Genomic DNA, 13,150 nt, shown 5'->3' on the forward strand with positions numbered 1-13,150 from the left:
AGACTTTGTGGCTATCGTGGTCGATGAAACATCAGACATTAGCAAAAAATCTCAGGTGTCAACAGTGTTACGTTTTTTTTTTTTCGGCCTCACAGAAAAAGGTCATTGAAAGATTTCTTGGATTAACTGCAGGAGCTCTTTTTAGTCACGTGACTGAAATAATGGATAAATATAAGTGTGGGGATAAATTAATTGCCCAGACATACGATGGATATTCTGTAATGAGTGGTCATTTCAATGGCCTTCAAAGTAAAGTTTTGGAAAATTATCCGAAAGCTTTTTTTACACATTGTTATGTTCATGTCATGAACTTGGTGCTGCAACAATCGTTAGAATGTAACAAAGAGCTTAAGGTTTTTCTCTCATTCTCCAAAGAGGTTACAAGGACTTTCTGCTTTCATGTCCAGAAAGCTCCCATCATTAGATGGAATTTTACCTCTAGGCTAGTGTGGACAGTCAATGACAACAGAGAAGCACTGCTTATGTTTTTTGAACATGTTAGTAAAAGTGGAGACTTCGATCATTTGACTGCAATGACTCCAAGAGGATTTTCTAGCTTCCTGAAGGATTTCGAAAATATATTTTTAAAAAAGGCTTTATCCAACTTGCTTGCCTTTTCAGACGTATTATTCAGTATATTGCAGTCTAAAAATGTTGATATTTTGTATTGCAGTAATAAAATAACTGAATTTCAATGACAGCTGAAATAGGAAAGTGAGAATTTCGAAACACTATGGAATTCTATAACTGGTGCATAGAAGAGGAAGAGGTTGTTGAAATGAAAAGGAGGCGACTGAACAACGAATCACAGAAAGACCACTGCCGGAGGCTTTACTTTGAAATCATTGATAATATCAGCAACCAGATAACAATTAGATTCGCATCATTTGAAAAATTGCAATATTTTGATTTACTAAATCCCATAAAATGGGGCTACTTAAATAAAAGAGAGAACTTTCCTCACCATCTCGTACATAAATTGCAGGCTATTTATGACAGTCTGTTTAATTTAACCAAACTACAGAATGAACTTTATGTTTGGTATGCTTCCACTGAAGGATCAGAGAAAGCACCAATTGAGATTGTAAATTATCTACTGGACACGAATCTAGTGGGCGGGTTTACGGAAATATATAAATTATCAGTGTTGATCGCAACAATTCCTTCCACGATGTAATCTGTCGAGAGATCGTTCTCGTCACTGAAGAGGATCCACACATTCTGCCGCTCTACTCAAACTCAGAACCGGATGACGAATTTAAGTCTTATCTCCATCCAGAAAGAATTACTTTCTAAGGTGCGAGAAAGGGATAAATCCAAATACTATGAGGCGGTGATCAGCACATTTCTCTCAAAAGAAAGAAGAATAGAGCTGGAATTCAAGTAACTGTAAGTAATGAGCAGTTGATTTTTCAAAATTTACTTTTTGGAAGGATAAATGAAGGGTAAGGGGAAAAACCGGGAATGTGCATTTTAGCGATTTTTCAATGAACGGGTCATTCTTATGTCCACGGGTTTTTTTTTTAGGGGTGATAGGTAGGAGTTGCACCAACCCCTCTGGTTGCAAACTCGTGCTTTAAAAATTAATTGTAAGGGCGAAGTATTGAACATATTAATTTTCTCCTTACTCTTCAAATATATTAATACTTTAAATGAAGTATTTACTTCATTTAAAATAATTTATGTAATTTAATGTTTTTCTAAATATTTATAAAATTACACCAAAAAGGTACGGAGAAAATTGTAATATTGGTTCACAGAAATGAGAGGGGAGGGGTTAACATTCCTTCTTTGCCAACGCCTGAAGTTCAGGGTCAGGAGACGCCACTGAAATAGAACATGGTTTTTATCAATAAAATCATAACAGAGACTGAACAACTTGGGAAGCCAACCCTTTCTCACATTGCTCGCTTGTTTTCCCAGTATAGATTTTGAACCTGTGGTTATATCCAGACGAGTCACAGAGCATCCATATCTTGAAACCTCTTTTGATTGGCTTATCCCTCATGAATTGTTTCATACTAGATCTTCCTTTGAATTTTACCATCGATTCATCGACGACAAGTTTCTGATAAGCTTTGTAGTTTTGCGTGAAAGTGTGTCCCAGATTGTTCAGAAATGGTCGGAGTTTATATAATCTATCAAATTGTGGATCACGACACTCTGGTTGAACAGCATTGTTGTTGAAATGTATGTGACCCAACAGCCAACCAAACCTTTTTACACGCATTAGTTTTGAAATATAATAGCCATGCCAGTCTGGTTTCGATGACCAATAATATCTGTAACTTGACATTCGTTTGAGACCCATAAAAATGTTCATTCCTATAAATACTCGAATTTCATCCATGTCTGTCGGTTGGAAGGGCTTACCTTGTTGTGTAGCATATAAGTTCATGTGAAACACAATATGATTGGGCAGCTCATAATTGAAAAAGAGTGAAAAAATTGCAAGAGGGCTCTTATCTTGCAGTTCCTTCACAGCATCAGTCGGTCCCACCCTACTTGAGAAATGTGGCACTGGAGTTGTTTGATGAGATGTCTGATCCCAGACTGGTGACCTTGTTACATGAACCAAAGGCACAATTGGAGTACTCACTGTGACCTCACTGGAACCATCCTGTTGTCTGATGCTCATTGATGCACTAACACAACCTGTGGCAATTTGTGTTGATGTCTAAGGTCCTTCGTTAGTAGGAATATTGCACCCAAGAAATTCATCGTCAGAGGACGTTTCTGCAATGCACATTCCTTCTGCACTCATATCTGGGTGAAAAGTGGGATCTGCACCTGAATCATCACTACTGAAGTCCAAATCGGAGCCTGAGGGTATGTCCTCAGCATTAAAAAAGTCTCGAATATCCTGATCAGTCAGCCTCTCCATGATTCTAGGAAACAAACTTTACACAGAGTTCCGAAAGCAACCAAATCTGCGTGGTGGTCAGCAACACTAACCACCTACATATGAAGAGTTCCTTTTTGAACGACCGCACAAAAACCTCCACTTCTTGGCACAGACGTAGCCACGGTAATGGGGAAATATAAAAGCACAGTAGATTCGGCAGAAAACGAAAAAGAACTACCATTACAACAATTAGTCATTAACAATCACTGTTTACAACAACATTCAACATAAAGGAGACTGGAGTAAACATAAGAAACAACAATCCCCAAAATCTCATTTCAGACAAAAGGCGATACACCTCAAAGCGAAACATTCGAGTTAAAATACCGCACAAAACGAAAATTTGCATTTCAAGTGGTGGTCAGTGACACTAACCACAGAGCCGAAAAGGACAATCTTGAGGTGGTTACCATTGGTAACCACTGCACTGCAAAGAGTTAATGTGTAAATATTGATTCAATTTTCTATATTACACCATTTTTCCTACTAACCCTGCACCTTATTCCGATTGAAATAAAAAAACTTCCTCCCAGACCCTAGCAGTCACACTTTTAACCAATTATTTCCAAATCTAACCACAAATTACACATTTAAAACTGACAGAAGTTACAATTTGATAAAAAGAGTAACATACTAATAAACGCAAAAACTGTTTGTCTAACAGTAAATTCTAAAACATTCTGTTACTTTATTCCATGTACAGAAAGCGTACAAGAACATTTTTTTTGTAATTCTTAAGCACACACCAAATAATAATTTCCCATAAAAATGTAGCCAAACTGACAAGTATCCATACCCAAACCATTTTCAAGGTAGACTCAAGAATAAATATTATTATTTTAATTACACGTTCTTTGATACTAAGGGTAAAATTAATTAGTGAAAAATATTGGTTAAGTGGGCAAAATCTACACCATTCCATCAAATATCTTATTTTAATAATTTCCATTAAAAATAGATGAATTTGTTGTAGAAAAGAAAGTGGGTAATACATGCAACAAAATAAAATAGCCATTTGAAAAGAGAGAGAGCGTGGGCAAGCAATGAAACAGTTAAGGATTGAGAAATTTATCTGCAATTCTGATGTTCATATAGTTATTGACAAATTAGTATTATGGACAAAATGTACTAAAAAAAATTAATCACATTGATAACACTAACTGGTAGAGATGGGCCTATATTAAATTTTGGCCGATACCGATAAAGTAGATATAAAAATTTACAGATCCGATATAAAATTAGAAATGGTCCTTGAAGAACCTGAAATGTTCATTGATCTCCTTAATAAATGTGAGTTTCGAGGTGACTGCAGTGCAAAAGAAGTTGAATATTCAGACATTAACTTTTTAGGAAGAAGGGCATGGAGACAAAATGGCAGAATTTGCACTAAATCAGATATTTATCGATATATCGGATTGGTAAAATTAATTTTACCGATAAACTGATCTGCCTATATCGCCCGATAGAGTACCGATTAATCGGTCCTCTCCCTACTAACTGGACATCGAAAACCTACACGATTCTGTACGTGAAACTATTATACACTCTAAACACATTACATTATTAGCAATCCTTGCAAGTCGTTTGGTCAAAGTGGAAGTTCATGTAGCACTTCCAATTATTACCTTTAATATTCATTGCATAACTAAATTTCAGTTCATAAATATCACCCAAAACATGTAAGCAGGTATAAAAGAAAATATGGTAGTTTTAAATTATTCAGCTATATTTCATATTTTTACAAATTATTATAAATCTTTATTGTATGGGAATCTAGCTGTCTTCATTAAAGAGGTTCTTCAACTGCTTCCTCTTCACTTCCTATGAAGCTGTCTGCCATTAAAGGGGTTCTTCAACCGATTCCTCTCCACTTCCTATGAAGCTGTCTGCCATTAAAGGGGTTCTTCAACCGATTCCTCTTCACTTCCTATGAAGCTGTCTGCCATTAAAGGGGTTCTTCAACCGATTCCTCTCCACTTCCTATGAAGCTGTCTGCCATTAAAGGGGTTCTTCAACTGATTTCTCTTCACTTCCTATGAAGCTGTCTGCCATTAAAGGGGTTCTTCAACCGATTCCTCTCCACTTCCTATGAAGCTGTCTGCCATTAAAGGGGTTCTTCAACTGATTTCTCTTCACTTCCTATGAAGCTGTCTGCCATTAAAGGGGTTCTTCAACCGATTCCTCTCCACTTCCTATGAAGCTGTCTGCCATTAAAGGGGTTCTTCAACTGATTTCTCTTCACTTCCTATGAAGCTGTCTGCCATTAAAGGGGTTCTTCAACTGATTTCTCTTCACTTCCTATGAAGCTGTCTGCCATTAAAGGGGTTCTTCAACCGATTCCTCTCCACTTCCTATGAAGCTGTCTGCCATTAAAGGGGTTCTTCAACTGATTTCTCTTCACTTCCTATGAAGCTGTCTGCCATTAAAGGGGTTCTTCAACCGATTCCTCTCCACTTCCTATGAAGCTGTCTGCCATTAAAGGGGTTCTTCAACTGATTTCTCTTCACTTCCTATGAAGCTGTCTGCCATTAAAGGGGTTCTTCAACCGATTCCTCTCCACTTCCTATGAAGCTGTCTGCCATTAAAGGGGTTCTTCAACTGATTTCTCTTCACTTCCTATGAAGCTGTCTGCCATTAAAGGGGTTCTTCAACTGATTTCTCTTCACTTCCTATGAAGCTGTCTGCCATTAAAGGGGTTCTTCAACTGCTTCCTCTTCACTTCCTATGAAGCTGTCTGCCATTAAAGGGGTTCTTCAACCGATTCCTCTCCACTTCCTATGAAGCTGTCTGCCATTAAAGGGGTTCTTCAACTGATTTCTCTTCACTTCCTATGAAGCTGTCTGCCATTAAAGGGGTTCTTCAACCGATTCCTCTCCACTTCCTATGAAGCTGTCTGCCATTAAAGGGGTTCTTCAACTGATTTCTCTTCACTTCCTATGAAGCTGTCTGCCATTAAAGGGGTTCTTCAACTGATTCCTCTTCACTTCCTATGAAGCTGTCTGCCATTAAAGGGGTTCTTCAACCGATTCCTCTTCACTTCCTATGAAGCTGTCTGCCATTAAAGGGGTTCTTCAACCGATTCCTCTCCACTTCCTATGAAGCTGTCTGCCATTAAAGGGGTTCTTCAACTGATTTCTCTTCACTTCCTATGAAGCTGTCTGCCATTAAAGGGGTTCTTCAACCGATTCCTCTCCACTTCCTATGAAGCTGTCTGCCATTAAAGGGGTTCTTCAACTGATTTCTCTTCACTTCCTATGAAGCTGTCTGCCATTAAAGGGGTTCTTCAACCGATTCCTCTCCACTTCCTATGAAGCTGTCTGCCATTAAAGGGGTTCTTCAACTGATTTCTCTTCACTTCCTATGAAGCTGTCTGCCATTAAAGGGGTTCTTCAACTGATTTCTCTTCACTTCCTATGAAGCTGTCTGCCATTAAAGGGGTTCTTCAACCGATTCCTCTCCACTTCCTATGAAGCTGTCTGCCATTAAAGGGGTTCTTCAACTGATTTCTCTTCACTTCCTATGAAGCTGTCTGCCATTAAAGGGGTTCTTCAACCGATTCCTCTCCACTTCCTATGAAGCTGTCTGCCATTAAAGGGGTTCTTCAACTGATTTCTCTTCACTTCCTATGAAGCTGTCTGCCATTAAAGGGGTTCTTCAACCGATTCCTCTCCACTTCCTATGAAGCTGTCTGCCATTAAAGGGGTTCTTCAACTGATTTCTCTTCACTTCCTATGAAGCTGTCTGCCATTAAAGGGGTTCTTCAACTGATTTCTCTTCACTTCCTATGAAGCTGTCTGCCATTAAAGGGGTTCTTCAACTGATTTCTCTTCACTTCCTATGAAGCTGTCTGCCATTAAAGGGGTTCTTCAACCGATTCCTCTCCACTTCCTATGAAGCTGTCTGCCATTAAAGGGGTTCTTCAACTGATTTCTCTTCACTTCCTATGAAGCTGTCTGCCATTAAAGGGGTTCTTCAACCGATTCCTCTCCACTTCCTATGAAGCTGTCTGCCATTAAAGGGGTTCTTCAACTGATTTCTCTTCACTTCCTATGAAGCTGTCTGCCATTAAAGGGGTTCTTCAACTGATTTCTCTTCACTTCCTATGAAGCTGTCTGCCATTAAAGGGGTTCTTCAACCGATTCCTCTCCACTTCCTATGAAGCTGTCTGCCATTAAAGGGGTTCTTCAACTGATTTCTCTTCACTTCCTATGAAGCTGTCTGCCATTAAAGGGGTTCTTCAACCGATTCCTCTCCACTTCCTATGAAGCTGTCTGCCATTAAAGGGGTTCTTCAACTGATTTCTCTTCACTTCCTATGAAGCTGTCTGCCATTAAAGGGGTTCTTCAACTGATTTCTCTTCACTTCCTATGAAGCTGTCTGCCATTAAAGGGGTTCTTCAACTGCTTCCTCTTCACTTCCTATGAAGCTGTCTGCCATTAAAGGGGTTCTTCAAGCGATTCCTCTTCACTTCCTATGAAGCTGTCTGCCATTAATGGGGTTCTTCAACCGATTCCTCTTCACTTCCTATGAAGCTGTCTCCCATTAAAGGGGTTCTTCAACTGATTTCTCTTCACTTCCTATGAAGCTGTCTGCCATTAAAGGGGTTCTTCAACTGCTTCCTCTTCACTTCCTATGAAGCTGTCTGCCATTAAAGGGGTTCTTCAAACGATTCCTCTTCACTTCCTATGAAGCTGTCTGCCATTAAAGGGGTTCTTCAACCGATTCCTCTCCACTTCCTATGAAGCTGTCTGCCATTAAAGGGGTTCTTCAACCGATTCCTCTTCACTTCCTATGAAGCTGTCTGCCATTAAAGGGGTTCTTCAACCGATTCCTCTCCACTTCCTATGAAGCTGTCTGCCATTAAAGGGGTTCTTCAACCGATTCCTCTTCACTTCCTATGAAGCTGTCTGCCATTAAAGGGGTTCTTCAACCGATTCCTCTTCACTTCCTATGAAGCTGTCTGCCATTAAAGGGGTTCTTCAAGCGATTCCTCTTCACTTCCTATGAAGCTGTCTGCCATTAAAGGGGTTCTTCAAGCGATTCCTCTTCACTTCCTATGAAGCTGTCTGCCATTAAAGGGGTTCTTCAACCGATTCCTCTTCACTTCCTATGAAGCTGTCTGCCATTAAAGGGGTTCTTCAACCGATTCCTCTTCACTTCCTATGAAGCTGTCTCCCATTAAAGGGGTTCTTCAACTGATTTCTCTTCACTTCCTATGAAGCTGTCTGCCATTAAAGGGGTTCTTCAACTGATTCCTCTTCACTTCCTATGAAGCTGTCTGCCATTAAAGGGGTTCTTCAACTGATTTCTCTTCACTTCCTATGAAGCTGTCTGCCATTAAAGGGGTTCTTCAACTGATTCCTCTTCACTTCCTATGAAGCTGTCTGCCATTAAAGGGGTTCTTCAACCGATTCCTCTCCACTTCCTATGAAGCTGTCTGCCATTAAAGGGGTTCTTCAAGCGATTCCTCTTCACTTCCTATGAAGCTGTCTGCCATTAAAGGGGTTCTTCAAACGATTCCTCTTCACTTCCTATGAAGCTGTCTGCCATTAAAGGGGTTCTTCAACCGATTCCTCTCCACTTCCTATGAAGCTGTCTGCCATTAAAGGGGTTCTTCAACCGATTCCTCTTCACTTCCTATGAAGCTGTCTGCCATTAAAGGGGTTCTTCAACCGATTCCTCTCCACTTCCTATGAAGCTGTCTGCCATTAAAGGGGTTCTTCAACCGATTCCTCTTCACTTACTATGAAGCTGTCTGCCATTAAAGGGGTTCTTCAACCGATTCCTCTCCACTTCCTATGAAGCTGTCTGCCATTAAAGGGGTTCTTCAACCGATTCCTCTCCACTTCCTATGAAGCTGTCTGCCATTAAAGGGGTTCTTCAACCGATTCCTCTCCACTTCCTATGAAGCTGTCTGCCATTAAAGGGGTTCTTCAACCGATTCCTCTCCACTTCCTATGAAGCTGTCTGCCATTAAAGGGGTTCTTCAACCGATTCCTCTTCACTTCCTATGAAGCTGTCTGCCATTAAAGGGGTTCTTCAACCGATTCCTCTCCACTTCCTATGAAGCTGTCTGCCATTAAAGGGGTTCTTCAACCGATTCCTCTTCACTTCCTATGAAGCTGTCTGCCATTAAAGGGGTTCTTCAACCGATTCCTCTCCACTTCCTATGAAGCTGTCTCCCATTAAAGGGGTTCTTCAACTGATTTCTCTTCACTTCCTATGAAGCTGTCTGCCATTAAAGGGGTTCTTCAACTGATTTCTCTTCACTTCCTATGAAGCTGTCTGCCATTAAAGGGGTTCTTCAACTGCTTCCTCTTCACTTCCTATGAAGCTGTCTGCCATTAAAGGGGTTCTTCAAGCGATTCCTCTTCACTTCCTATGAAGCTGTCTGCCATTAATGGGGTTCTTCAACCGATTCCTCTTCACTTCCTATGAAGCTGTCTCCCATTAAAGGGGTTCTTCAACTGATTTCTCTTCACTTCCTATGAAGCTGTCTGCCATTAAAGGGGTTCTTCAACTGCTTCCTCTTCACTTCCTATGAAGCTGTCTGCCATTAAAGGGGTTCTTCAAACGATTCCTCTTCACTTCCTATGAAGCTGTCTGCCATTAAAGGGGTTCTTCAACCGATTCCTCTCCACTTCCTATGAAGCTGTCTGCCATTAAAGGGGTTCTTCAACCGATTCCTCTTCACTTCCTATGAAGCTGTCTGCCATTAAAGGGGTTCTTCAACCGATTCCTCTCCACTTCCTATGAAGCTGTCTGCCATTAAAGGGGTTCTTCAACCGATTCCTCTTCACTTCCTATGAAGCTGTCTGCCATTAAAGGGGTTCTTCAAGCGATTCCTCTTCACTTCCTATGAAGCTGTCTGCCATTAAAGGGGTTCTTCAACCGATTCCTCTTCACTTCCTATGAAGCTGTCTGCCATTAAAGGGGTTCTTCAACCGATTCCTCTTCACTTCCTATGAAGCTGTCTCCCATTAAAGGGGTTCTTCAACTGATTTCTCTTCACTTCCTATGAAGCTGTCTGCCATTAAAGGGGTTCTTCAACTGATTCCTCTTCACTTCCTATGAAGCTGTCTGCCATTAAAGGGGTTCTTCAACTGATTTCTCTTCACTTCCTATGAAGCTGTCTGCCATTAAAGGGGTTCTTCAACTGATTCCTCTTCACTTCCTATGAAGCTGTCTGCCATTAAAGGGGTTCTTCAACTGATTTCTCTTCACTTCCTATGAAGCTGTCTGCCATTAAAGGGGTTCTTCAACTGATTCCTCTTCACTTCCTATGAAGCTGTCTGCCATTAAAGGGGTTCTTCAACCGATTCCTCTCCACTTCCTATGAAGCTGTCTGCCATTAAAGGGGTTCTTCAAGCGATTCCTCTTCACTTCCTATGAAGCTGTCTGCCATTAAAGGGGTTCTTCAAACGATTCCTCTTCACTTCCTATGAAGCTGTCTGCCATTAAAGGGGTTCTTCAACCGATTCCTCTCCACTTCCTATGAAGCTGTCTGCCATTAAAGGGGTTCTTCAACCGATTCCTCTTCACTTCCTATGAAGCTGTCTGCCATTAAAGGGGTTCTTCAACCGATTCCTCTCCACTTCCTATGAAGCTGTCTGCCATTAAAGGGGTTCTTCAACCGATTCCTCTTCACTTCCTATGAAGCTGTCTGCCATTAAAGGGGTTCTTCAACCGATTCCTCTCCACTTCCTATGAAGCTGTCTGCCATTAAAGGGGTTCTTCAACCGATTCCTCTTCACTTCCTATGAAGCTGTCTGCCATTAAAGGGGTTCTTCAAGCGATTCCTCTTCACTTCCTATGAAGCTGTCTGCCATTAAAGGGGTTCTTCAACCGATTCCTCTTCACTTACTATGAAGCTGTCTGCCATTAAAGGGGTTCTTCAACCGATTTCTCTTCACTTCCTATGAAGCTGTCTCCCATTAAAGGGGTTCTTCAACTGATTTCTCTTCACTTCCTATGAAGCTGTCTGCCATTAAAGGGGTTCTTCAACTGATTCCTCTTCACTTCCTATGAAGCTGTCTGCCATTAAAGGGGTTCTTCAACTGATTTCTCTTCACTTCCTATGAAGCTGTCTGCCATTAAAGGGGTTCTTCAACTGATTCCTCTTCACTTCCTATGAAGCTGTCTGCCATTAAAGGGGTTCTTCAACCGATTCCTCTTCACTTCCTATGAAGCTGTCTGCCATTAAAGGGGTTCTTCAAGCGATTCCTCTTCACTTCCTATGAAGCTGTCTGCCATTAAAGGGGTTCTTCAACCGATTCCTCTTCACTTCCTATGAAGCTGTCTGCCATTAAAGGGGTTCTTCAAGCGATTCCTCTTCACTTCCTATGAAGCTGTCTCCCATTAAAGGGGTTCTTCAACTGATTTCTCTTCACTTCCTATGAAGCTGTCTGCCATTAAAGGGGTTCTTCAACTGCTTCCTCTTCACTTCCTATGAAGCTGTCTGCCATTAAAGGGGTTCTTCAACTGATTCCTCTTCACTTCCTATGAAGCTGTCTGCCATTAAAGGGGTTCTTCAACTGCTTCCTCTTCACTTCCTATGAAGCTGTCTGCCATTAAAGGGGTTCTTCAACTGGTTCCTCTTAACTTCCTATGAAGCTGTCTGCCATTAAAGGGGTTCTTCAACTGTTTTCTCTTCACTTCCTATGAAGCTGTCTGCCATTAAAGGGGTTCTTCAACTGGTTCCTCTTCACTTCCTATGAAGCTGTCTGCCATTAAAGGGGTTCTTCAACTGATTTCTCTTCACTTCCTATGAAGCTGTCTGCCATTAAAGGGGTTCTTCAACTGATTCCTCTTCACTTCCTATGAAGCTGTCTGCCATTAAAGGGGTTCTTCAACCGATTCCTCTTCACTTCCTATGAAGCTGTCTGCCATTGAAGGGGTTCTTCAAGCGATTCCTCTTCACTTCCTATGAAGCTGTCTGCCATTAAAGGGGTTCTTCAAGCGATTCCTCTTCACTTCCTATGAAGCTGTCTGCCATTAATGGGGTTCTTCAACCGATTCCTCTTCACTTCCTATGAAGCTGTCTGCCATTAAAGGGGTTCTTCAACTGATTTCTCTTCACTTCCTATGAAGCTGTCTCCCATTAAAGGGGTTCTTCAACTGATTTCTCTTCACTTCCTATGAAGCTGTCTGCCATTAAAGGGGTTCTTCAACTGATTCCTCTTCACTTCCTATGAAGCTGTCTCCCATTAAAGGGGTTCTTCAACTGATTTCTCTTCACTTCCTATGAAGCTGTCTGCCATTAAAGGGGTTCTTCAACTGATTCCTCTTCACTTCCTATGAAGCTGTCTGCCATTAAAGGGGTTCTTCAACTGATTTCTCTTCACTTCCTATGAAGCTGTCTGCCATTAAAGGGGTTCTTCAACTGATTCATCTTCACTTCCTATGAAGCTGTCTGCCATTAAAGGGGTTCTTCAACTGATTCCTCTTCACTTCCTATGAAGCTGTCTGCCATTAAAGGGGTTCTTCAACTGGTTCCTCTTCACTTCTTACATTCCCTGGGCTCTTCAACTTCATTTCTCTGAAATAGAAAGTTAAAAATTAGATTTTGAAATCAACTCAAAATTTCTTTATTCCAAAAATCCACACTCCAAAATTCAAAGTTTAATCTACAGTTAAGGTGATATAACTAGACAAGTTTAAAAACAAGACTCTGAAATAGCTGTTGCGCAGTGTTGCAATCTGGAGGGAGCGGAATGGTCTGAGAATTTTCAATGAAATTTGTATTTGCTTTTCCTGGGCTGTTTTCTACCTGTCTGAGTACAGAACTTCAACTCACCTTTCGTCAACGACTCTTTTCCTTCTTTTAAAACTTGAACTCACAGATGGCGCAGTAGTAGCGTTGTCGCCTTGTAATCAAGGGATCCCAGGTTCGATTCCCGGTGGAGGTACACATGTTTCGGATCCCACTTTAAACTGTATGTCCAGTCCCGATTAGCCTTACTGTGCATAAAGTGGACTTAAAACAACAAATCAATCCAATTCTTTTAAAACTTGAGAAACCATCCATTTAGATACTCCTGTGGTGGCACTTGTGGACTCTACAACATTATACTTAATTTTATGTTACTCCTTCTGATTTTGAAAATATGTTGCAACATTGTAAACAATTTATCTGGCCTGTCCTCTAAGGGGCTTTCCAGAGCAGATTGTGGATTTCGTTGGACCTGGCATGATTTGATTTTTGTATTTCAAAAATATGCAGCCAAGAGTAAAGAGCAAGAACAT

The sequence above is a fragment of the Lepisma saccharinum genome, chromosome 17, assembly GCF_977018435.1.
Source record: "Lepisma saccharinum chromosome 17, izLepSacc3.1, whole genome shotgun sequence".
Lineage (NCBI taxonomy): Eukaryota > Metazoa > Arthropoda > Insecta > Zygentoma > Lepismatidae > Lepisma > Lepisma saccharinum.